Raw genomic sequence first — 26,257 nt, forward strand, 5'->3', positions numbered from 1 at the left:
TCAGACGAATCATTTTTTGTACACATAACCTAAGTTTTTGATCAGACGATTAATTTTTGGTACACATAACCTACGCACTCACGTCAGGACTTGTGAGATCTATAAGTGGTTACATCTCAGCGACATTATGCGACAACTTGTTCGCAAACTTCGTTTAGTTTTTGGGTGGAACAATTTTTAATTCACGATATCCACGAACCTAACTTCAATTGTACAGGAGACACTATTCACAACACTTGCTGCACTAGCAATCAACCCACAAGCCCGTTCCAAACTCTTCCGGTGATCATTTTTTCAGTAAACATCCGGTCACTCGTACAATGGAAGAAATTTGCGAACAAATAATCAAAAAAAATTAATACACATAAAAACCCATTAAAAGTTATTTCCGTTATAAGTATTGTGCAATTGAAATGGAATGGAATGAAATAAATATGAATATGTTCAAAATGTTCTATGGATTGAGTACGTAAACAGAATTTGACAAGAAGTTTGAGATTCAAAAACAATTTCGGCAATCTTTTTTCCGGTAACCTTTACCGAAGAATTTTAAGAAGAAGAGTTGAAAAAAAGCTTCCAATATGTCCAGAGCAGCCTTAATCGTGTGAAATTGTTGGCTCGCTTTAACCTACACAGCGCTCAACACACAATACATCTGTTCGAATCTCAAATCTCAGGCCCTGGTCACACCGCGATTTATTAATTAGAATGCTTGCCATTTCCGTGGAAATCTCCCACGAGTTAAAACTTCTCGACGTTTTATTTATCCAAACACTGCACTGACCGGGAGAGGAAGGGCGATCAATATGAACAGAAATCATGAACAAGAAAACGAAGATGGATAATTCACCCCTTTACACCTGTCTCGGTGGCCTGTCTTGCTCACAGTTTAGCTTTAAACGAGATTTGGTTTTGCTTATTCCACGGCAATGTAGGCAATCAAAACAAATAATCAGTCGTCATGTTCAATGAAGTCAGTCTCAACAGAACCCTTTTCGCAAGTCGATTCGCCGTGTACGCGTAAATTTCAAGAAAGATTTGCTGTGTGTGGGGGTATCGTCATAATTGGGGAACACAAAAAAAAGATTATTGTAAGGAGGTAGTGCATTTATCATCTAATATGTGGTTACCATATATTGTAATTCTAGTTTTGATGATTCTCAACCGTCGCATTACAATGTTGGGCTAATTTTTTTTATTGGAACACTACATAGTATTCAACAGTTTTGTCAATATTTTTTCAATCGAGTTTCATAGTGTTATCAGTCTTCTAAAACTTACTCAGCCTAAATAAAGCTTGCACCACTCAAAATCAGGTCGCATACGATTTCCTGGTTAAAATATGTTTCTGATGGGTTTTTATTAAACTTTGAAAAAAAAAATGGTGATGATGATGACGATGATTTGATTGATTTTTCACCCTTTTCCAATTTACCATTGATTATTGTCCGATATTTTTGAAATGATGAAACTGTGGGTAGTTTGGTGGATCAAAACTTTATTCCAAAACATCAAAATTATTCTTTATGTATGTACCATTATTTACAATTTATCTCAGTTGTAGTGTCAGCTAGCTAGATTGGGCTAGAACCTCACGGGACCTTCGAATGACTGGATAAACGACAAAACTATGTCCTGAAGACATTTCTACTTGTAAACTTGTCCAAACATAGTTGCTGCAGGGCTGAAAACGTTAGTCATGGTAGGTCTGTTCGTATATTTTTGGTTGATACACTGGGTATAAAAGTGCGGTGCTTTTATACTAGAATATAAAATTTTACAAATCGACAACGGAGGCATAGCTCAGTTGGTAGAATACCTGCATTCCGACTCAACGTCCATGATTTTAAACCCAAGAGTAACCATCGAAGAAAGTGAAAGGTTTTCCATGCTTATATGCCAACTGCATCGTTGCATAAAAATAGTACGACTGACTTAGAGCATCCGCAGCAATCGCGAGCAAAGTGAAAATGCTCACGAGTTTAATCACTTTTATACCGCACCGGGGGTTAGTATATGGGTGAGCAAAATAGGGCCGTTGCCGTCGGGACCGACAAAGTCACCAAATTTGCTCACAAGAAAGGGGCGAGAGCAAACATGCACTGAAAAATTATAGACTACTAAATGCTTATTGATGATATTCTTTATTTTACAAAATGTTGAATAAAATGCATGATAAATTCAATTTAAAATAACAAAATAGTAATGATCGCATGGTAACTTAACTGGAAATGTGCTTTGGGATTTTTGATGACTGTCTGGGTGGCACCATATGCGAATTATTTTTTAAAAGATCTCTTAACAGTTAAGAACAGTTAAGATTTCCTAAACAGTTTATAAAATACTATAACCATTTGTGAACGTATATCGATATAAGGTTTTTTGGAACTTCTTTATTCATCACTTTTTTTAGAAGAGGAAAAGGTATATTTCGAAAATGGGGCCCAAGTCACGGCCAGCACATCTCTCACTGAAACATAGGGTGGTTTTTTCTAGGGCCCGAAGGGAGTATCGATATAAGGTTGAATTTCATGATTATTCCACGTACGATATTGTACAATTTCTTAAAAATAAACAGAACGAGTTCGTAAGAATCTAATTTAAAAATTTATCAGGCAACTGTTTAATTTTTTTTTTAAACTATGAAAAAAATTCAATGCATAGCATTCAATGTATCTTTTAACCATAACACAGTGCAATATTTGAATACAATTGAAAAAAATAATTTATTTTCGAATGAATAAATAACTGCCGCTTTGAATTTATTAATATGAATGATTTTTTAATTCCCTTTTTCAGTGTAACAGTTAAGACTGGCCCGCGATGCTCACCCAACTGGTGCGCGAAAGAGTGTGTATCCTAAAACCGGGCCGCTGAAATGAGCAAAACCGGGCCGCGTATACTCACTCATTGGTGCGTTTGCTCTTATAGTAGTTATAGCAACTTTGATTGAAACAAAAATAAGTAAATCTTTAATGTTTTCATTAAAATCACGAAATGTAAAAAAGAACTTTCAAAGAGTGATACATTTAAAGCAACGTTGAATTTTAAATTTCTACTTGAGTTTGATGTTCAGGGCTGGTAGCGGTTTGACAATGAAATAGTAGGGACTTTAGTGACCAACATTTGAAAAAAAGTGACCAAATAGTGACTTTGAGGACCGAAAAAAGTGACCAAATAGTGACTATGTAGAACGAAAAAATAACTTTGAAGTACAAAAAATGTGACCAGTAAGGCCCGTGCGATGGACCCTTCCGGGGGGGTTTTCAAAGTTCAAATTTAGATAAAATTAATAACAATACCAAAAATAAACAATTGAAAAGGAAAGGGTTTTTTTTACACCATTTGTCACTCATGTTCAATACAAAAACTAAAAAAATGACTGATAAACAAAATTTTGGAAACATATTACAATGAATGTTTAAAATTTTCGATAAGTCAAATAAATTAGTTTCAAAAGAATTTCTTAGCAAATTTAAAATTAAAAAATATCTGAATTCTAAAATAAATGTCAAATCTTGTACAAAACTTAGCATGAATAGATGTTAGGAAAATGATAATAATTGTTAATTTTTATTCATCTAAATTTGGAATTCTTTTCCTCATTTTTAACTGGAAGTTTAGTGAGAAATTCCGCTGTAATTTTTTAATTTGAACAAAAAACATTTAATCACGATTTAAAATGTAAATTACCGATTACTGAATAAGAAATGAATTTTGAAACAGAATTTATTCAATGTTTGATGTTTTAATTTAATTTTATAAAAAGAAGAATATATTTATAATTATTTTAAAAGTGCCAGTTATAGAAGCCAGACATAAAACCTTTAACAAAGTAACATCCTCCATGTTCAACTACACTGACAAAGAAATGTTATATGAATGAAGAAAAATAATGAGTTCAAAACTTTTGTTATTAACACTGCGTATTAAAATTTATTTTGAAAGTTGCTACTTAGAACAATTTTTCAAACTTTTTAGATTAATTTAAAAATCATGATCGATCCAAAAATATGATTTCATATAAAAAATATTAATAAAAAGTTTTTAAAGTTTCAATCGCAGGTTTTTAAGCTTTGAATTACAAGCTCTGAGTATTTTGTCTCTTTTGATTAAAATATTGGGTCCTGAAAGAACAGAAGGTTGAAATTATGTTTTTTTCATTTAAAATTTGGAGTGTAATGCTTATGGTTGAAGAACACGAAAATTTAGAATTTAAAAACAAGGAAACAATTGTTAAAAATATGTCTTAAAAATTTAAAAAGTTTGATTAAAAAAATCCGGCAGGTTGATTATAAAATTGAAAAAAAAAACTGTACAATAAAATTTGGTAGATTTATTTAAAAAATTGAAAAAACAGTATGGAAATAAAAAATTTTAGTTTTTAAAAACATTTCAGGAAGAGTTTTTTCAATAAACATGTTTCATCATAACCATTCTGGTGCTTATTTTTTAAATTATTGATTTGGTAAACCACCCTATTGACAAGTGTTGTGAACTGTGAAGTGTATAATTTATTTAATTTTAATATGTGCAAACGTCGTTTTAAAATAGGCTTAAGAAGAATTTCCTAGTTTTTAAGTCATCAGTCTGAACGGTAATTAAACCAAAGACGAAATAAATAATAATAAATATAAAAGCTGATAGAAATATTGCATACATATTTAGATTCGGGGAACCCAAATTAGTTGAAATTACCGTTTAAATTCATAGCACCTAAAAAAAATGTAATTTTTGTGGCCTTGTGTAAATTTTTACAACCCTTTTTTTAAGTATTTAGAAGAACAAAAAACACGAAATAAAATTGAGTCTGAAATTGTTTTCTAAAGAATATTTCATATCATCATAACATTTGTTATGACATAAAAGATTTTTTTTCATAAAAAAATGGTTCGTTTCAATCTCAATCTTAGTTAGACTTCTTAATAAAAACTCATTCTAACTAAAAACGAGATAGGGTTTTTGTATATCAAGTTTTGAGTTCCAATACAAAAGATTGATTGAACTAAAAACTAGAATCTACAATCAAAGTTAGTTTCAATTCACGAACGTCAAATAATGTCGTAGATCTAAATGTCTCAAGCCAAGGGTGATTCATGCCGAAATTCCGCCGGAGGTGAAAAAAATTGCTGACTGACTGATCAAGTAATTTACCGTTACTACCCTCAATATTAACACGAGCAATTCAAATTACTCTTTCATTGGTTTATTATCGGTGAAAAAAGTGACTTTTGGTGATAAAAGTGACCATTTTTCGGAAAATAGTGACTTTAGTGACCAAATGATGAAAAAAGTGACTTTTTAGTGACTGACCCAAAAAAAGTGACCAAGTCACTAAAAAGTGACTCGCTACCAGCCCTGGGATTAACCTGTATGTTTTCAAAATTCCACAGGCTGTCAGCTAGTTTCGGGGCACTGATTTTAAGATTCTAATTTCCCTGACAATGATGCGATGGTGACGATCCGTAAGCTCCAGTTTGCGGCCTCTTCCTGGAGTAGTCTCCAGGGAGTTAGTCTTCTTAAAGTTCTGAAGGACATACTGAACCGACGATCGTGGCCCTTTTACTATACTCGCAATTTCGGACAAGCTTTTACCGTCATTCTTCAGGTCAACAATCAGTTTCCGGATGTCAACGGGTATTTTTTTGTGAAGAGCAGACAATTTCCTGTCAATTTAATCCACATATTGTTGAAATCTATTGATTTACGCTAAATACCGTTCATTTTACCGGATTTATCGCTCAGTCCACTGGAAATCGTCTTTGCTGAGATTCAACTCACGTTTCTGCGTTTGACAAACTGACACATAACTGTTTACTTGACTAATATTTGACAAAGGCCTCAGTGTACGAACAATTTTTTGACGTCGTTTTTGGGACTTTCTATACAAAATGATTTTTATTATTTTGAAGGTTTAATTCATAATAATTTTTAATACTGATCTACAAAAAGGACTAGTTTCTGCAGCAAATGATGTAATTGTAGTATTTTTATTGACTTAAAAAGTGCACTTTTTCATTGTTTGGATTTCAAGGTACGTGCTGTACCGACAATTTTTTGATACAGTGTATGGGATAGCGTTGCGAGTGCACGCAACAGGATTTTTTCTGTTCTTGAAATTTCGAATCTCTGGTCACTCGTCGCTCTCTGAGATCTCTCCATGCAACATAAGCAGAACACAGGGACAGCCTTGCCAGATCTACGGATTTCTCTGTAGTTCTACGGATTTTAAGCATTTTTACGGAGCTACGGATCGATGCTCGAAATCTACGGATTTTCAGCATTTCCTACGGATTTTCTACGGAACATCGAATAAATTCAAGGGATTCTGCGGATAAATGAAAATTCTACCTGACGACCAAAAAAAAAGGTCGTCATGTTTTATTTTGGCGAAATCAGTACATTTTTTCGATTTTCCTCAAACCTACGGACTTGAGCGGTTTTCAATCTGGCACGCTGCACAGGGCGTCGTCTGCCAGTAGCAATTGGAAAGAGTCCGATTGTTGGTCGTTCGCTGCACAAAAACGTTTGAAGCGATTTTTTTCCATCGCTGCCGGTCACTCGTACCATGGAAGAAATTTTCGAACAATTATTTAAAAAAATTAATACACATAAAAACCCATTAAAAGTTATTTCCGTTATAAGTGTTGTGCAATTGAAATGGAATGGAATGAAATAGAAATAAATATGAATATGTTCAAAATGTTCTATGGATTGAGTACGTAAACAGAATTTGACAAGAAGTTTGAGATTAAAAAACAATTTCGGCAATCTTTTTTCCGGTAACCTTTACCGAAAAATTTTAAGAAGAAGAATTGAAAAAAGCTTCCAATATGTCCAGAGCAGCCTTAATCGTGTGAAATTGTTGGCTCGCTTTAACCTACACAGCGTTCAACACACAATACATCTGTTCGAATCTCAAATCTCAGGCCCTGGTCACACCGCGATTTATTAATTAGAATGCTTGCCATTTCCGTGGAAATCTCCCACGAGTCAAAACTTCTCGACGTTTTATTTATCCAAACACTGCACTGACCGGGAGAGGAAGGGCGATCAATATGAACAGAAATCATGAACAAGAAAACGAAGATGGATAATTCACCCCTTTACACCTGTCTCGGTGGCCTGTCTTGCTCACAGTTTCAGTTTAGCTTTAAACGAGATTTGGTTTTGCTTATTCCACGGCAAGGTAGGCAATCAAAACAAATAATCAGTCGTCATGTTCAATGAAGTCAGTCTCAACTGAACCCTATTCGCAAGGCGATTCGTCGTGTACGCGTAAATTTAAAGAAAGATTTGCTGTGTGTGGGTATCGTCAAAATTGGGGAACACAAAAATAATGATTATTGTAAGGAGGTAATGCATTTATCATCTAATATGTGGTTACCATATATTGTAATTCTAGTTTTAATGTATCTCAATCGTCGCATTACAATGTCGGACTAATTTTTTATTGGAACACTACATAGTATTCAACAGTTTTGCCCATCTTTTTTCAATCGAGTTTCATCGTGTTATCAGTCTTCTAAAACTTACTCAGCCTAAATAAGGCTTGCACCACTCAAAATCAGGTCGCATACGATTTCCTGGTTAAAATATGTTTCTGTTCGGTTTTATAAAACTTTGAGAAAAAATTTGATGATGATGATGACGATGATTTGATTGATTTTTCACCCTTTTCCAATTTACCATTGACTATTGTCCAATATTTTCGAAAAGATTAAACTGTCGGTAGTTTGATGGATCAAAACTTTATTCTAAAACATCAAAATTATTCTTTATGTATGTACCATTATTTACAATTTATCTCAGTTGTAGTGTCAGCTAGCTAGATTGGGCTAGAACCTCACGGGACCTTCGAATGACTGGATAAACGACAAAACTATGTCCTGAAGACATTTCTACTTGTAAACTTGTCCAAACATAGTTGCTGCAGGGCTGAAAACGTTAGTCATGGTAGGTCTGTTCGTATATTTTTGGTTGATAAAAGTGCGGTGCTTTTATACTTGAATATAAAATTTTACAAATCGACAACGGAGTTGGTAGAATACCTGCTTTCCGATTCAACGTCCATGATTTTAAACCCAAGAGTAACCATCGAAGAAAGTGAAAGGTTTTCCATGCTTATAATTGCCAACTGCATTGTAGTATAAAAATAGTACGACTGACTTAAAGTAGTTATAGCAACTTTGATTGAAACAAAAATAAGTAAATTTCTACTTGGTCGGGCTTCAATTAAGGCGGAACAAATATTAATTAATTTCTTCTTTTGTCACCCCCTCCTTCGAAATTTAAAAAAAACTCCGAAGGGGGGAATAAATGAAGTTTGAACTGTTTTATGGAAATTCCAGAAATTTTTTCCAAAAATCCGGAAGATTACAAGAGCAAAATTCAAATTGTGGAAGATGGGAGTTTTATCACCTTTGGTATGCTTGATTTTATTGAATTTTTCTATAAAAAGTTTTCGAACATAGATTTCGTCTTTCTGGCGGAAATAACCATGAAAAACGGATTTTTATGCAGCGTGACCATGAAAAAAAAAAAAAACAATTATCCAATAATTTTTTTTTTCGTAACGTTTTTTTTTCTACAAAACTGTTTATTTCTTATGTTATTTCATTAAAAGCAAAAGGTTTTTTTTACATTTTCAAAGATAAGTGCCAACTTCACATGTTTGTTCCAAAATTTAAAACTAAAACACTCAGATCAATGTCAGTTCTATCCGTGTAGAGTATAAAATGTAAGTATTGTGTCAATAAATATATTGTTTGATTTTTTTGTAGTCTGGTGAGTGTACGCAATTTAGAAAATTTCAAATCTAAATATCCAAAATTTCTAAACTTTAATCTATTTAACAACTTGATCCTACCAATCGTATACACCAGCAATTTCTACTATTCTGTGCTTAATGTCCTCAACCTGTTGAGGGCAAGAACCACAAATAGTGATGTTCAACACCTCTAGTTTTTCATAATGAAAACATTAAAATCTGTTAATCTCCATTGTTTTAACGGAGATGGAAATCAAGGTTTATTGACGGTTTAAACTTTTTTTACCATAAAATTTCATGGTTTCATTCCGAAACACGAGAAGCAGAGAGGCTAGAGATTCCTGCTCATTTCCAAGCACCAGAACCCGAAATTTGCGGGTCGAAAATACCGGTTATACTTGAGCATAATTTTGTCCACTAGATCTATTGATTGAGCACTCACAAGCAAGTGATAAATATAAATTCTTAATTCGAATGTTTTTAAATTATTTTATGTCAAGAAATTCTCATTCGTTTTTCAAAATTTGCCTTCTGAATAACAAAAAGTATAAAAGAAGTAGAAATGTTTTCGATTTGTAATATTGAATTAGAAAAACAAGATTTCGAATCTGTCCCCGTGGATATCTGTGGGGGTAGTTGTTTGCTAAATGTCCACGCTTGTCCACGGAGTGGAGGGGGGAGAAGAAAAAAAATTTCAAAGAAGAAGCAGCCATCCTATTTGTATGCTGTGAATTTTTGATATAGCACTTAAAAAAGATGAAATCAGGAAAACTATTTTTTTTTTTTGAAAAAAAGCGGAACATCTCGGATAAAAAGCGGGACCACGAGACATTTTAGAAAAAAACGGGACATATCGGGACGGATGGCAGCCCTAGTAAAAAGCTAATTCGAGAAAACACGCTTATCAGTTGATGAGTTTCACCTTTTTAAATAAAGGGTGTCCCACATCAATTTTTTTTTTCAAACGCTGTAAAAAATATCCTATTTGGGTATTGTTGCTTAAAAATTAGCATACAGACTTCTGGACTAGAAGTGTAAAGTTTACAATGTATTTATTATTATTATTATTTTTTTAGGAGTTGAAAAAAATAGATTCCCTTAAAGAGAAATGGTGCAAATTTATTTTGCGCAAACTCTACAAAAAACTCAACTTCTTCGACGGGACATTCGAAAACAACTTGTAGTTGTGCTTTAAACCTTATCCGCATTAGAGTGTAATTTTGACACTATTGCAAGTTTGAAATGGTTACAAAAAGGTCAAAAAAGTGGTCTGAAAAACCTACTTTTCATTAGATTGCTAGTAAAAACTGTTTGAGCGGTGGTAGAGCTTTTGTAAAAACATCATTACTAATTTATTCTAATTCTGACATTTTATTGTCTTTAGATTTTTGATGCAACAAAAATTGAATTTACTGGAATTTTGCAAAGTTGACTACTTTGCGCGATTTTTTCACAAGTTGAAATTTCATCTGTTTTTGTGGTCCACCGTCAGGTTGTACCCGGATTTTCAGTGCTTTTACTGTTCCTTTACCAATAAAAAATATATTCATTGGAAAGCACGCTTCACAATTCACGCTGTGAGATTTCACAAAAATATAAAAATTATAAACGTAAAATCATTCCTGAATTTCTAGAACCACAAGCAGCGTGTCCAGCAAAACGTGTTTGTTTGCTCTCCGAGTAGGTACGGTGGGTGGTGATTTGGGCAGAGAGCCAAGCCGAGAGCCGAAATAATGATGCGTGTCGTACGTTTCTTGGTTGGAAATTTTCTATTGATAGTAGTTCGCGTTTGCTAGTCACGACACGCATCATTATTTCGTCTGTCGGCTTGGCTCTCTGCCCAAATCACCACCCACCGTACCTACTCGGAGAGCAAACAAACACGTTTTGCTGGACGCGCTGCTTGCGGTTCTAGAAATTCAGGAATGATTTTACGTTTCTAATTTTCATATTTTTGTGAAATCTCACAGCGTGAATTGTTGCACCTCACTAGAATGTAGATTAAATTTGCTTCCCTATGAATATACTTTTGATTGGTCCAAACAAAGTAAAAGCACTGAAAATCCGAGTGTAACCTGACGGTGGACCACAAAATCAGATGAAATTTCAATTTGTAAAAAAATCGCGCAAAGTAGTGAACTTTGAAAAATTCCAGTAAATTCAATTTTTGTTGCATCGAAAATCTAAAAACAGCAAAATGTTAGAATTTCAATAAATTTTGTAGTCATATTTTTTTTTAAACTGTACCATCGCTTAAACAGTATTTACTAGCAATCGAATGAAAAGTAGGTTTTTCAGACCACTTTTTTGAACTTTTTGTGACCCTTGCATTGAAAAAAAATTAAAAAAAAATATTTCTTGGCTTCGTGATGTAGGCATTAACTTCAGCTTTCATATGCATAAGGCAAATATTTTTTTGGACGTGTAATATATGAATTGCAACAGTTTTCCTGAGGCATGTTCTATCTGATTTTTTTTTCATTCATGCTGAATAACGAGAAAACTAGTAGCTTTAGCTATATGTAATGTTCTAAACATATTTTACTGACATTATAAGGTTTCTATTGATATAAGTTTTATATGAAGTTAATAATAAATCAAACGACTTATATAGATTTTACTTTTGGAGTGTCAAATTGACACTCTAAGTCGGAAAAAGGAGTTTTTTTTGTCCAGTCTCCCAGGGTTCGTCCATAAAAAAAAGTAAAGATACAGTATTCAAGAACTTTTGAAATCATTTGGGGTCCCCGAAGAAATTTTTGTATTTTGAAGCTTCTGAAAAAAGTTACAAGCCTTCAAACTTGTAATGGTGTCAAAATGACACTCTAATGCGGATGAGGGTTAAAAAAGGAAAACGGATACATGAATGACAAAACATAATTGTGTAAGATAATTATAAGCAGCATAATAGAAAAAGGTTTGAAATTTATTCAGAAAAAAATAGATAGAATCCTTACAAAAGATGCACGAGAAAAACAGTGCGCAGTTTGTAGTTAAAATATAAAAAAAGGCATTTCAAAGAGGTTCCTTTTCTTTCCGTCTTGTATCAATCATAAAAATGTGCCCATCGGTAAAGATTACTTCATTGACTATGCATTTTTTTCGAAATTTAAAGAACTAAGAGACAATTCTTATTAAAATCTGTGCTTAAATCACTCTAACTTTCTCGGAAACACTTTTAAACATTTCAAAATATCCCATTTTCAAGATTTTAAGTTCTGGCGAAAGTTTTTTCGATTAAACGAGAAAAGTTACAGGCACTTCTGTTTTATTTTTTATTTCTCATATATCCCCACACAAAATTTATAGGAAAATATAAACTTTATTAGATCAGTCAAAAACTAACTGTTGTCTTCTAAAAAGTTGTTCCGGGGCTTAAAATCTTCATTAAAATTAAGTTTGTAAATTTTTACAGTGATGCCAGAACAAATTATCATTTTTTCAATGAATATTTTCACTATTTTTTTTCATAAATTTTTCAACTTCAAGGCGTTTGAGGATCGCCTCAGAGTAGCAAAGTGAAATTTTGCACTGTTTGTTATCTTGATAAACGGAGGGGGTGGGAGCAGTAAAATTTTGTCTTTTAAAAGCATCCATATAGCTTAGGGCCACCCTAATAGACAACGGAAAAGCTTATTTAGAACCCACTTTTTTTAAACCACTTCTCCTGATTAACAGAGGCACCCACACTGAACGCTAAAAGTCTTATATATTGAAATGACCACTTTTTAATTGAAAAGAAATATCAACCGAACAAAGAATAACAACTGAGGACCATCTTACCCCGTGCGTAGTAAAACCTTCAGTTTTGTATGTGATCACTAAATTTCAAATCATCAATAAGGTTCGAAATCTGGAATTTCCAACCTTTTTCTAAGTTTGAAGTCTTGAGATGTATTTAAACAGGGGTTAGACCTGATCTCTGTTTAATCAGTTTAAAATCAATAATTGATCGTCTCCTCGTAAAACATAATTCTTAAGACTATTGAAAATCACTTAAGCTTTCGAGCAATTGAATAATAACGTCATCACATACAAATGGGGAAAAGGTCTGTCCGAAAAGTACGTAAAGCAAAAGCGCACTTTTCGAGTATTTTTTACATTCAACGCATTAGTGCCCATGGATTGCCCTTACTTATAACGATCGTCATTTTTAACGTAATTTGCGAACCTACCCATGTGCTGGGCAGCCTGCCCGCATAATCAAATACCATATATCGAATCGTCAATATCATTCAGTACTGATTACCATAATAGTGACTATACGTTTTATCGTCCTTAAATAATCTACTCTTTCACCAAATTTCGATTCTTGGTGCGTCACCGCTAGAAATGATAATATAACTTTTGCTGGACGATACAGTTTGTGATCTAAAACGAATTCGTGCGGAATCAGTTTGTGTCTTTACTGGGATTGCATCATTCGAAAACAAAAGTAAAAAATGGCTGACTCCACATCGGTGAGAATTGCGATCGCGATAGTTTTCTGGCTGGGAAATTATATAAAGCCAAGAATTAACGGGAAACGATGACGCTGCTTCTGGTGGTGAGTGTTTTATTATTTATTGCTTTCAGCTTAAATTGAGCTCAATCAAAACTAATTCTATTTTTCAGGAAGTGGCGAAAGGCGGGGCAGGTAGGAGCACAAATAGCGGAAAGGCGACAGAAAAAATTCATCCGGATCTTCAGCCTCCGTTTTAGAAGAAGGAGAACATCGCTTAACCCTCATCAGTTGGAATCATGAAAGCTGAAATACGCTTAAGCCGATTGAAAAGCTTGGAGAGTAACAGCACTGCAGAAGTAACGTGGAACAATCGTCCACACATCGAGCTGAAATTCCAAACCTTCCAGCGAGCACTTCCCCAATTACAACATGTACCGTTCTTACCAGATACGACGTTGCAAGAGCAGTTCATCTTACAAGGAACCTGGTGCTGCATGTTGTCTCCTGGTTTCACCCTTAGCGGATGTTGTAAACACCAAAAAAATCGGTATTCGAACACCCAAAAAGGTAAAAATTATCTTTATTGTTTTATATGAAGTTGTGAATCGGAATTCTAATCAAATTCGAAATGAAATTTTCAATTTTTAACGTGAATATCAAATCTAAATTTTAAAATGAAATAGGAAATTTAATTCGGAAATCGGAGAATCGATTATAAATCATTTAAATTCAATTGAATCGCAGACTGAAATTGGAAAAAAAATGTAAAATCACTTCAATACCGGAATCTAGAGTTTTTCGTTAATCTTTGTCGATAATTTTTTAGATCGTGTGCTACACTGTGTCTGCAAACTTTTGAAGCCTCTAACTTCGAAGAAAGGAAACTAGGACCAGCCACCAGCATAATGTTCATCGTGAGCGTGGTAAGCGATCTTTTTTAATCTCTAGAAGCCCGTATATAAGGTTCATCGAAATAATTAATCTTATTAATTTTTAATGTATTTCTGTTTAATTCAATTCTTCCTGAACTGACTGATGGAAAAAGTCTTTGAATTACACAAATGATGGAATCATCATTAAAAGCTGTAGAATAGTTAAAATTAGTTTTGATTTGAACAAAAACAATTATGTGAATTTTACTTGACCAAAATAACTCATAAAGCTCATTAGTAGTAATGAGGACGAATCTAATTGGTACAAAATACCATGGCAATATGTTTATTCTAATTAATAGTTTTTATCAATTATGTTTCACAACTGGTCCTAAACATACGATGCTCATAGTGACATAAGGTTTATGTAACAACGATAGATATTTTAGTTGAAATTCGATTGGCAATATCGATAATAAATATTTTATTCGTGCTTTTCTTTCTTCCAGATTCCGAACGCACGGATTCCGAAAACTGATGCTGTTTTCACACCTTCCAGAGCAATTGACAAAAAAATACATCCAGCAATAAATTAAGGATAAAAGTGTCTGGAGAGAAAAAGCCCCAAATAAGGATAAGAAGAGATGCAAGTGCCAATTTCAACAATTAAGCTAGATAAGCATTTTTAAAAGATTCTCCATTTCTTAAAAATGTAGTAAAAATTCCTTTTTTAATACTTTTTGAACTGATTTTTAACTTGCTTGGATTTAAATTGTTTAATCGAGCACTCCTTCAACTTTGAGGCGCGTTTTTTTTTAACTCTTGGGTACTTTTACAAATTTATACAGAATCAATAAGAACTTTGTAAGTAAGAATAATCTAAATTTAAGGACAAGGGAAATGAAAAGAAGAAATGCAAAAAGCTCGCTTTCGAACGTTTGGAAAGACATTGTAAAAATTGTAAGAGTGAATAAAAACTTTGAATAAATAAAATATCACATGAATCGGAAACAGCAATACATGTTTTTATTTCAATTATTTTTATTTTAATAGTTTTATCAAAACTACACCATATGTTGTATCGTTCTTTTTTTTATACGAAAATCATAGAGGGAAGATTCCACGTATGATACAACTCGCTCAGAGCGAGTAGAAAAAAGCAAAAAAAAATGAATGGTTACTCTACTTAACGACCCGTTCACTGTATCGTACAGTGCGTCCAAACGATTCCATTTCATAGAAAAATGATAAGCCTTATCCTACATTAATAATCCAAAACTATAGAAGAAATCTTTTGGGTGTCATGGGAAGAAGATAATGGGAATAGTCACTGTATAATACTGATTTATGCGGGTGCATTCTCTTTCCCCATGGGTAGGTACTGCTTGTGTATATTTAATACTAGCTGATCCCGTACGAACTTCGTTTCGCTTTAAATCATTGGTACGTCAAAATGAGTTTAGAAAATGAATTCTAAACATTCTTTCGACAATTTTGGGGAAAAAATTCAACAGTGTTTAAAGTCGCTACTGTTACTATTACTTGAAATTCAAATTAAACGGTTGATTGGCTTTTTATTAAAATTTATGTGAGAGTGTTTTCTTCTCGATCGGTTGCAAAATCTAGACATTATGGCAGAAACATGTACTATTTGTTTATGTGCACGACTCTTTTGCTTGACCTTCACACATAAATTGGTATCAATTAACTGCCTCCAACAAAATTATTGCACAAAACACTGAACTTTCAATGAAACCCTCTTTTTCTGTCCCATGGCCCGAAATTCGATAATTGAAACCAATTTTACGTTCCTCAAAACTCCCTTTTGCCATGGACGGCCTTTTTTTGTTCACGATTCAAAACTTGACACCTGAAATCAATAATCTTTTCTGTTAACCTCCCATGTGTCAATTTTCATTACAATTCTATGCTCAATCAAGAGAATATCGTAAAATCAGTGAACAGATAATAACCCCTTTTGCCGACCCCTGAGTCAAGATTTGAAACCTGAAAGCAAAAGAACGTCCCTCAAAACTCCTATGCGGAAATTTTCATCTCAATCCAATGTAGAATAACGTCAAAATCGCAAAAACATTAAAGTTGGGTATGGACGACTCCTTCAGCCAACTTCTGATTCGCAATTCGAAACTTGAAATCGATTGCTGGTCCCTCAAAACACTCATGTGCAAATTTTCATCACAATACGATCTATAATAACGCCAATATTGTAAAAACATTAATCAGTGGATATGGACGACCCCTTTGGCCGACCCCTGACGCTAAATTTGATAACTGTAACTGATTGTTCGTCTCTCAAAACACTCATGTGCAAATTTTCATCACACTCCGCTGTATAAAAACGCCAATATCGCAAAAACATTAATCAGTGGATATGGACGACCCCTTTGGCCGACCCCTAACCCTAAATTTGATAACTGTAACTGATTGTTCGTCTCTCAAAACACTCATGTGCAAATTTTCATCACAATCCGGTGTATAATAACGCCAATATCGCAAAAACATTAATCAGTGGATATGGACGACCCCTTTGGCCGACCCCTAACCCTAAATTTGATAACTGTAATCGATTGCTCGTCTCTCAAAACACTCATGTGCAAATTTTCATCACAATGCAATCTATATATATAAAAAGCAATTATCTGTATGTTTGTTTGTTTGTTTGTTTGTTTGTTTGTCCTCTATAGACTCAGCCGTCTTAAGAGCTAGAGATCTGAAATTTGGCATGGATGCTCATTAGGACCAGGAATGATGAAAAATGTTTTTATATTTTTGGACGACCCCTTCTGAAGGGGGTCGTCCATACAAGACAAATATTGTTTTCACGTTATTGACGTTATTTTCCGTCGGATTGTGATGAAAATTTGCACATGAGTGTTTTGAGAGACGAGCAATCGATTACAGTTATCAAATTTAGGGTCAGGGGTCGGCCAAAGGGGTCGTCCATATCCATTGATTAATGTTTTTGCGATATTGGCGTTATTATACACCGGATTATGATGAAAATTTGCACATGAGTGTTTTGAGGGACGAGCAATCGATTACAGTTATCAAATTTAGAGTCAGGGGTCGGCCAAAGGGGTCGTCCATATCCACTGATTAATGTTTTTGCGATATTGGCGTTATTATACATCGCATTGTGATGAAAATTTGCACATGAGTGTTTTGAGAGACGAGCAATCGATTACAGTTATCAAATTTAGGGTTAGGGGTCGGCCAAAGGGGTCGTCCATATCCACTGATTAATGTTTTTGCGATATTGGCTTTATTTTACATTGCATTGTGATGAAAATTTGCACATGAGTGTTTTGAGAGACGAGCAATCGATTACAGTTATCAAATTTAGGGTTAGGGGTCGGCCAAAGGGGTCGTCCATATCCACTGATTAATGTTTTTGCGATATTGGCGTTATTATACACCGGATTGTGATGAAAATTTGCACATGAGTGTTTTGAGAGACGAACAATCAGTTACAGTTATCAAATTTAGGGTTAGGGGTCGGCCAAAGGGGTCGTCCATATCCACTGATTAATGTTTTTGCGATATTGGCGTTTTTATACAGCGGAGTGTGATGAAAATTTGCACATGAGTGTTTTGAGAGACGAACAATCAGTTACAGTTATCAAATTTAGCGTCAGGGGTCGGCCAAAGGGGTCGTCCATATCCACTGATTAATGTTTTTACAATATTGGCGTTATTATAGATCGTATTGTGATGAAAATTTGCACATGAGTGTTTTGAGGGACCAGCAATCGATTTCAAGTTTCGAATTGCGAATCAGAAGTTGGCTGAAGGAGTCGTCCATACCCAACTTTAATGTTTTTGCGATTTTGACGTTATTCTACATTGGATTGAGATGAAAATTTCCGCATAGGAGTTTTGAGGGACGTTCTTTTGCTTTCAGGTTTCAAGTCTTGACTCAGGGGTCGGCAAAAGGGGTTATTATCTGTTCACTGATTTTACGATATTCTCTTGATTGAGCATAGAATTGTAATGAAAATTGACACATGGGAGGTTAACAGAAAAGATTATTGATTTCAGGTGTCAAGTTTTGAATCGTGAACAAAAAAAGGCCGTCCATGGCAAAAGGGAGTTTTGAGGAACGTAAAATTGGTTTCAATTATCGAATTTCGGGCCATGGGACAGAAAAAGAGGGTTTCATTGAAAGTTCAGTGTTTTGTGCAATAATTTTGTTGGAGGCAGTTAATTGATACCAATTTATGTGTGAAGGTCAAGCAAAAGAGTCGTGCACATAAACAAATAGTACATGTTTCTGCCATAATGTCTAGATTTTGCAACCGATCGAGAAGAAAACACTCTCACATAAATTTTAATAAAAAGCCAATCAACCGTTTAATTTGAATTTCAAGTAATAGTAACAGTAGCGACTTTAAACACTGTTGAATTTTTTCCCCAAAATTGTCGAAAGAATGTTTAGAATTCATTTTCTAAACTCATTTTGACGTACCAATGATTTAAAGCGAAACGAAGTTCGTACGGGATCAGCTAGTGTAAAATAAAGCCAATATCGCAAAAACATTAATCAGTGGATATGGACGACCCCTTTGGCCGACCCCTAACCCTAAATTTGATAACTGTAATCGATTGCTCGTCTCTCAAAACACTCATGTGCAAATTTTCATCACAATGCGATGTATAATAACGCCAATATCGCAAAAACATTAATCAGTGGATATGGACGACCCCTTTGGCCGACCCCTGACTCTAAATTTGATAACTGTAATCGATTGCTCGTCCCTCAAAACACTCATGTGCAAATTTTCATCATAATCCGGTGTATAATAACGCCAATATCGCAAAAACATTAATCAATGGATATGGACGACCCCTTTGGCCGACCCCTGACCCTAAATTTGATAACTGTAATCGATTGCTCGTCTCTCAAAACACTCATGTGCAAATTTTCATCACAATCCGACGGAAAATAACGTCAATAACGTGAAAACAATATTTGTCTTGTATGGACGACCCCCTTCAGAAGGGGTCGTCCAAAAATCTAAAAACATTTTTCATCATTCCTGGTCCTAATGAGCATCCATGCCAAATTTCAGATCTCTAGCTCTTAAGACGGCTGAGTCTATAGAGGACAAACAAACAAACAAACAAACATACAGATAATTGCTTTTTATATATATAGATTCAACACTACAACCAGACAACAACCTACCGAGCAACCAACAAACAACAACAATGAAACCTCTTACTCACCTGTAGATGAACTGGCTAACGGCAAGCGGCTAGCTACTTTCTGCTTCTCTCCGGTTTGGAGTGCTCCCGGATAGTTGTTGGTGTGCGGGCCCGCGCGGTTTAGGGATACAGGTAAACCTTTCACGATTTTGCCGCAACAAAATAAAAAAATAGAACACCCGCGAACCAACGTATAAGTCGAGACCCGCCGAATACCGAATGGACTTTCTTCTTTCCAGTTGAGGGAGCTGTTTGCCTTGCCCTCGTTTTTTTTCTTCTTTCTTTTCACGCTCTTACCGGGCTATTTACACTGGATTCCTTCACTTTCTTTTCTCTTCAAGCCAGAGCCAGTTGTTGCTGGCTTTCTTCTTCCATACATTCAAAGTGAAGTCCAAGGTGGTTATTTGGGGGGCAAGGGTTACACTCACTCACTAAATGGGGGAAAGGTACTGTCGTAGACCTCAACGAAAGGGATCCGATTATCACATGTAATGGTTCATACCAGGATAATCAAATGAGATTCATCTGTTTGGGGAATAGGAAAATCATTTACTTTTAATATTTTAACCCATGTGATCCTGTAGACTTCTGTATTCAACACGACACTATTTTCTCACTGAGGGGAATGATTTGGAGACACCTAAGGAGCGGAGGTAACTTCTTATTTGCTCTTTTATAGAGGGCATCCACAAGTGGATGGCCTTTCTTCGAATCAATCCACACTAGGGAGGGGTGCTAATCAAAAATTTTCACCATTATGGAAAGTTTGTCCTGGTTGTGCGAAAGACTGTATTCTACTCGTCACACTCTGTGGAATCTTTTCCTTCTACAATAACACAAACTGGCCACTGCTGCAGGGTTGTTCCGAAGCACCGAGTCAACGCCATCGCTTTCTTTCAATGACAATCGTGGTAGAAGACTCATGCAGCAGCACCTTGGTTGGTTTTGACTGTGTCTGTGACAAAAGAAATTTCACTCCCCCATTTACTACCCAAGTAAGTTGGCACTAGCTAACAGCATCCAGCAAATTTTGGGAGCGGTCCCCAACAATCTCAGCTAGTGCGCAAGGTCTGGAGGGCCGATTTCTGATGCGATAAGAGCACGGTCTTGTTAGAATCCAATATAAGTTAATCGTCGAAAAGATTTTTAGACGAAGGAGGCCTCCCTACGCGTTTCTTAGATTAATGCACAAAATGTTTAAGGTACACCGGGGTTAGTGGGGACGGTTTTTCATATAGTTCAACTTTAAAAAATCATTAAAAAATCAGCAGTGGATCAATTTTGATAAAATCGCATTCAATGTGATGCAGAACATGTTGTTTACAAATTCTGAAGAGATGAGCTTGATAGACGAAAAGCGAAAAAAGTTATCACGTGAATTGTTATGGAATGCTGGTGTCTTCACTTACCCCGCTTTATGGGGTAAGTGGGGACGGTAGATTTTCCCTTTGATTTTTCAGGAAATTTTCAACAAATTTGTGTTTTCTTGGTTGAATACGTTACTTTATTGCTCGAACCATCCAAAGTTTTGAAAAAAGTTCATGGTAGGGATAATTGTGTTGTGTGTAATTTATCTTGCAACACACGAGATCCGACTTTATCAAAAATATATGCTTATTCCAGAAAACACAAGTACTTTTCCCAAGTTTTCATGATCCAAATGCTAAATAAAGCTAAAATGTATTGAATGAAGGAGAGAAAATTGAAAAAATATCTAAACATCAAGTATTTATAAAGCCGTCCCCACTTACCCCAGGTAGGGTTTGGAGACAACATTTTAGAATTTTGAAAATAAACTCTTTTTTCTTAATTTTTAATCGTCGTTTCTTTTCCTAACTGGTTGTTTCTAATGTAAGGATTGTTTCAATGTAGAGTTTTTCATCAAGAGCCAGCTAGTTTACGAGAATTTTTGATTGAAAAAGATGCACATCAACTCCACATTGTAGTTAAAAATAGAAAATTAACGAAAAGTCACCGTAAACATCCGTTATAGTCGGAACCGTACCTCTTTTACAGTTATTGGATAGATTACAAGTAAATTTAACATTCTGCATTAAAAGTTTTAAAAAATAGTTGACAGTATTGTTTTAATAGCCACCGTCCCCACTTACCCCGCGTCCCCACTTACCCCGGTGTACCTTAATTCAATTTAAAACTTATATGGGTATATTATATGAGCTACCTTTCAATTTGTCAAGCAAATGGTTTTGGGCTGACCTGCTCTTAGAAATAGAATCATTACAAAACTGTCATTCATTCTTACAATAACATATATTATTTTTTTAGATAGATTCACTTTATTTGGGAAGAAATTCGGAAAGTTTTTTTTTAAATTTTACTGATTCAAACTCCTTGACCTGAAAATAGGATTGTGCTCAAAGGTCTTCATACGTAAATTAATAAAACAAAATTTGCAATCATTTTGAAAAAGTAACAGTATTTTCAAAATAAGTTTTATAAAATTCATATAGGTAAACGATCTAAGTTTGTTTTTTTTACAAGTAGCTTTATTAAGGCATTTAACTCATAAAGTTTTTTTTTGCCGAGTATTCACTTTCACTTTTATGTGGTGTTAGTAAGAGGGGGGCCGTAATCGTCGCGGCGATCTAAGTTTGTATTATCACACCTTTTAATAAGTCGGCATCCATCCATTAACATTTTTTTGCATACTTGCATTTGCATATTTTTGCAAATTTTCTATCAAATTTATGTACACATGTTTTAAATTGGTTAGTTTTGTCATGAAAACGTCAAACGTTATTGAATGAAGAGTTAAGCACCGTAAAATGGGGTGAATCGAGACAGACTGCTATAATATTTTTGTCAATTTTTTTCCAGCCCACGATTTGTTCCGCCGGTGTTTAAGGTGTTTTCAGGAAATTTCTATAGCATGGCCATAGTTTCCAAAATTTTCTTAGACAATGATCTCATCCATCTCTGAAATTTTTAACCGTTACAGTCCCTGGAGTAACAATTTGACACTCCAAATATATCTCTTTCCAATATATCTCTCTTGTTTCCCAACAGATTTTTACAAAATTTGTAGTTTTGGAAACCTCGTAATGTAAATATGTTTCTCACACATTATTCACCTACAACATTTCAACTTTTTGTTATTAAAAAAAAAATGTTAAAAATCCAAAAAACATGCTTCGGAAAAAGACTGTAGATCAGCCATAGAATGCTTAAAAAATTCACTTAGTTTCTAAAAAGCTGAAGTTAGAAGCTATACGAGGACATTTTTTTTTTAAATTTTTTGGAACGATGACCACAAAAAATGTTAAAAAGTGGTGTAAAAACCGTACTTTTCAGTCAATGAACCGTCAAAATAGTTTAAGTCACACCAGTTAAATTTTTAAAAGAGGATTTAAAAGTTAACGTAATTTGGTACATTGTTACATCTTTAGATTAACAAAATACGAAACACAGAATATTTGACGATTCAGATGTAGCTGTTTGCGTGCATGAAAAAAGTAATGTAGTAAAATTAAAAATTTCAAAAATTCATTGAAGGTCCCCGAAGAAATTGTGTTCTTTTGGATGCACTCGAATAAAGTTACCAGCCGCAAACTTCCAATTGTTTATTGACACCCAAGGCGAATTAGGGTTAGGGAACATCCATAAATGACGTAGCTTTTTTTCGAATTTTTATACCACCCCCCTCCCCCCTCGTAGCATTTCGTCACAAAGTCATAGACCCCCCCTAGATAATAACGTAGGTTTAATAACCCCCCCCCCCCCCACTTTTAAAAATCGACATTTAATTTAGAATAATACAAAAAATAACAAAAAAAGGGAAAGAAGTTATAAATGGAAGTTTAAAAAAGCATATCAGTCAAAAAAAAATCAAGCTACCTTTCAACAAACAGGATAGCTAGTAAGTCCTATTCAATCAGTTGCATCGGTCCAAATTATCTCTATTCGGGATTCCAATGAAATCGTTGGGCAGCTTTCCTCCATCGTCTGTTCGGCTGGAATAATTGCATCTGCGATGTCAGCTGCCTCCACCCACTCTCTATCGTCCTCCGGAGTGATGACCAGCACTTCTTGTCCTCTTTTGCCTACAATTCGCTTTGGACGAATCTTTCTATCTGAGGCTGGGGCCTTGTGGATTTTGCTATGCTCCTTTTGGAGAACATTTGAAGCAAAATATAAATTGCATTTCTTGCATGTACGCTCCTTGATACGCTTGAAAACATTAATTTTAATTTAATTTATTTTATTAGAGAGGCTTGCTTGGTAGATTCGCCTATAGCTTGAAAAACAGTCGGGCAGTAGAAGTCAAAAGCTACATGTTCAGACTGGATTGAATTAGGCATAATTTTGCTCAATTTTGATTTTTTTTTTCGATATTTAATCAAAGCTACGTAGCTTTACTTGAACCCCTACCCCCCCCCCTCTCGTCACACATCGTCACACAAAGTTAAACTCCCCCCCTCCCCCTCAAATGCTACGTCATTTATGGATGTTCCCTTAATAGAGAATTCATTGAACACCGAAAAGTGTACATTTAAGTTTCCACCATTTGCAGCGAAAGTATTACGTACTTGCTTGAAATGAAGTTTGTCTTTAATTACTGGTTTTGCCTATTCTTAAGCTCCATTTTTGCTAATATCACATTAACAATTGCTGGTCGGTTTTTAATTGAATTCGACTGTTGAAAGCTGCTTTGTGTACAAACTTTCATGTACGCACCTGAGTACAAATGATCCGTGCATTTTATACGCTCGGGTTGTTGTTTAAAATACATTTGGTAGGTACCTATGTGTAGGATCAACTTGTACTTGGAATTTGGCACTTAAGTTGAACTTGATGCATGTTTTCATGAAGACTGCATTTGAGAAAAAGTCAAGTACTTAGAGCAGAGTTATAACCATTTCAAAATAAAAATCTGAATCCAATGAAAAGTATTAAAAATGGCAGAGCTTTCAATAATTTCATGAAATATTTTTGCCAAGGTTATAGAAATCAACAAACTCATGGGCTATACAAATCAATTTGCCATTATTTATTTTCACCCTACGGTTAAACAGCTTTCAAATTAGCAGTCAACAATGCATGAATTGAAAAAAAAAATAGCAAAAAACGGTTTTTGTTAATCATCGAATATCATCTGAGGTACAAGCAAGTTTTTTTTGTTTGTTTACATGAAATGTAGAAAGCATGTTAAAAATCGAAATTTATCATTTTTGATGGAACTTTCAGTACATCTCTGGAGATTTTTGAATGAAAATTTTTTTTTGTCATACAAATTTCCAAGCAAAATAAAAACTCGTTGCGCTAATCCCGGAATGAATGAAACAAATTTCAAAATTTGTATTGCTTTCTTCGGCAGTCAAAATTTGTTGGGAGGTTTTAAAAATGTATACGTAAAAAACTTGCTAGGTCTAGTATACGTATTTATAAAGCAAAGGATGTTGTACAATCAGGCGAGTAGGTATAATGTTTACCTTCTTGTTCGATTCTGGTAATATTGATTTAAAGTTTTTCTTTTATAATTTTCATTCCCAAATCCATGATTTTAAAAGAAGTTTTTATATATGAGATATCTTCAACGTAGTCAATTTACTTACATATTTGCCAAGAAAAATTTGTTTTACTTATCATTTTATGCTAGAAAAATGTAATAAATTGATTTTTTTTAAGAAGTATCTAACTTTCTGTATTGGTTGTTAATGTTTATTTTTAAATATTGCATGTTCGATAACTCCTAATTTGTAATACAGAACATTTTCCAGCCAATTCTATCCTTGACCTTGTACAACAGTGACATATAACTTAAGGCTACCATAGTTTCTGTTAATAGAAGTTATACGAAATCCGTTCGATGTTGAAAGAATTTTTTCAATTTTTAAACCAATATTCAATCTAGATTGGCGGAATCTATGGCCATTTTCAAGAGAAGGCTTCGGCAGTGACTTTACTTTAAGAGCGAAATTTCAAGAAACCGTATAAATTTTTTTGTAATCTAACTTAACCTTTTCTATCCTTTACCTTACACAACAGTTTTATATAACTTTGAGGCTACCGTAATTTCGAATAATGTACTAAAACTAAATATCGTGTAATCTATTGTACTTGAAAATAAACGTGCCTTCAAGAATATCGTTGTAACTATCGTTCATTGAATGACTTTCATTCAGATTAAATAAATTTAACAAAAAAAAAAACCTATTTACCTACGAGATTTTAATCATCAATTCGCAACGACGACGCTCCAGACCAAGCGCTACATGATTTTTCACCTGGGATTGCGAATTCCAACACACGGCTTTCAGATCCGTGAAGAAAATTTTAACCAACTTTACATATCAATAAAACAGAAGCTGTCAATCGTGGTAGTTACCGATTATCACATTTTGAAACGGGATTTACACACTATCGCGCCACTAATGATCAATAAACTGAACACTTTACGGACGTGCGAGAAAAACACCACCCGAACTAATGTGAAAGGAAACCGAAGAATGATTTTTGTTGTGCTGCAAATCCATTCACCGTTCGCTTCCGTTTTGCGTGTTTCTGCTTTGCTGGAAAAAATCCGTCTGTCGTGGAGTTCCAGTTTTCGCGATCTCTTGCTTGGCGATTTACTGCTACGTGGGTAAAAGAGATAGGCAGCCATGTCGTCAAAACAATTCTCAAGCTGTCTCTTTCGTTGATTTGACATTTCAAAATTAAGCAGTGGTTGGTCCATACAAATCAAGTAGTCTTGTTGAACTGAATGTCGATAATCCTTCAAAAAATTTCAAATTATTCGATTATTTTTAGGTATAAATTTGCAAATAACCAGAAGCAGGAACGGATGTAACCCAATGGATGTAAATTGAATTATAAATTTGTTTTCAGTGGTTTGAACACATACATTTTTTCTTCGAAAAAAGTTATTTCAGCACCAACACGAGAAAAGGGTCTATGTTCATTTATGACGTTTCGAGAAAAACGCGT

The 26,257-nt window shown here is 34.5% G+C and overlaps 1 protein-coding gene and 1 long non-coding RNA gene across 3 annotated transcripts in view; one reads left to right on the forward strand and one right to left on the reverse strand.

The window, feature by feature from the left end:
• The window catches only part of LOC129744476 (serine/threonine-protein kinase D1), a 42,162-nt gene extending 16,294 nt beyond the window's left edge, over nucleotides 1-25,868 (reverse strand). For both annotated transcript variants that reach the window (XM_055737121.1, XM_055737041.1), the window contains exons 1-2: nucleotides 25,659-25,868; nucleotides 19,334-19,837 (exon numbers count right to left, since the gene is read on the reverse strand). The gene's annotated coding sequence lies outside the window, so the exon portion shown is untranslated. The remainder of the gene's footprint in view (nucleotides 1-19,333; nucleotides 19,838-25,658) is intronic.
• LOC129744589 (uncharacterized) lies at nucleotides 13,057-15,010 on the forward strand. The gene is made up of 4 exons (XR_008736959.1): nucleotides 13,057-13,316; nucleotides 13,385-13,781; nucleotides 14,041-14,137; nucleotides 14,596-15,010. It is a non-coding gene; the product is annotated as an uncharacterized LOC129744589 (long non-coding RNA).
• Nucleotides 25,869-26,257: the final 389 nt, after the last annotated feature.

The sequence above is a fragment of the Uranotaenia lowii genome, chromosome 1, assembly GCF_029784155.1.
Source record: "Uranotaenia lowii strain MFRU-FL chromosome 1, ASM2978415v1, whole genome shotgun sequence".
NCBI lineage: Eukaryota > Metazoa > Arthropoda > Insecta > Diptera > Culicidae > Uranotaenia > Uranotaenia lowii.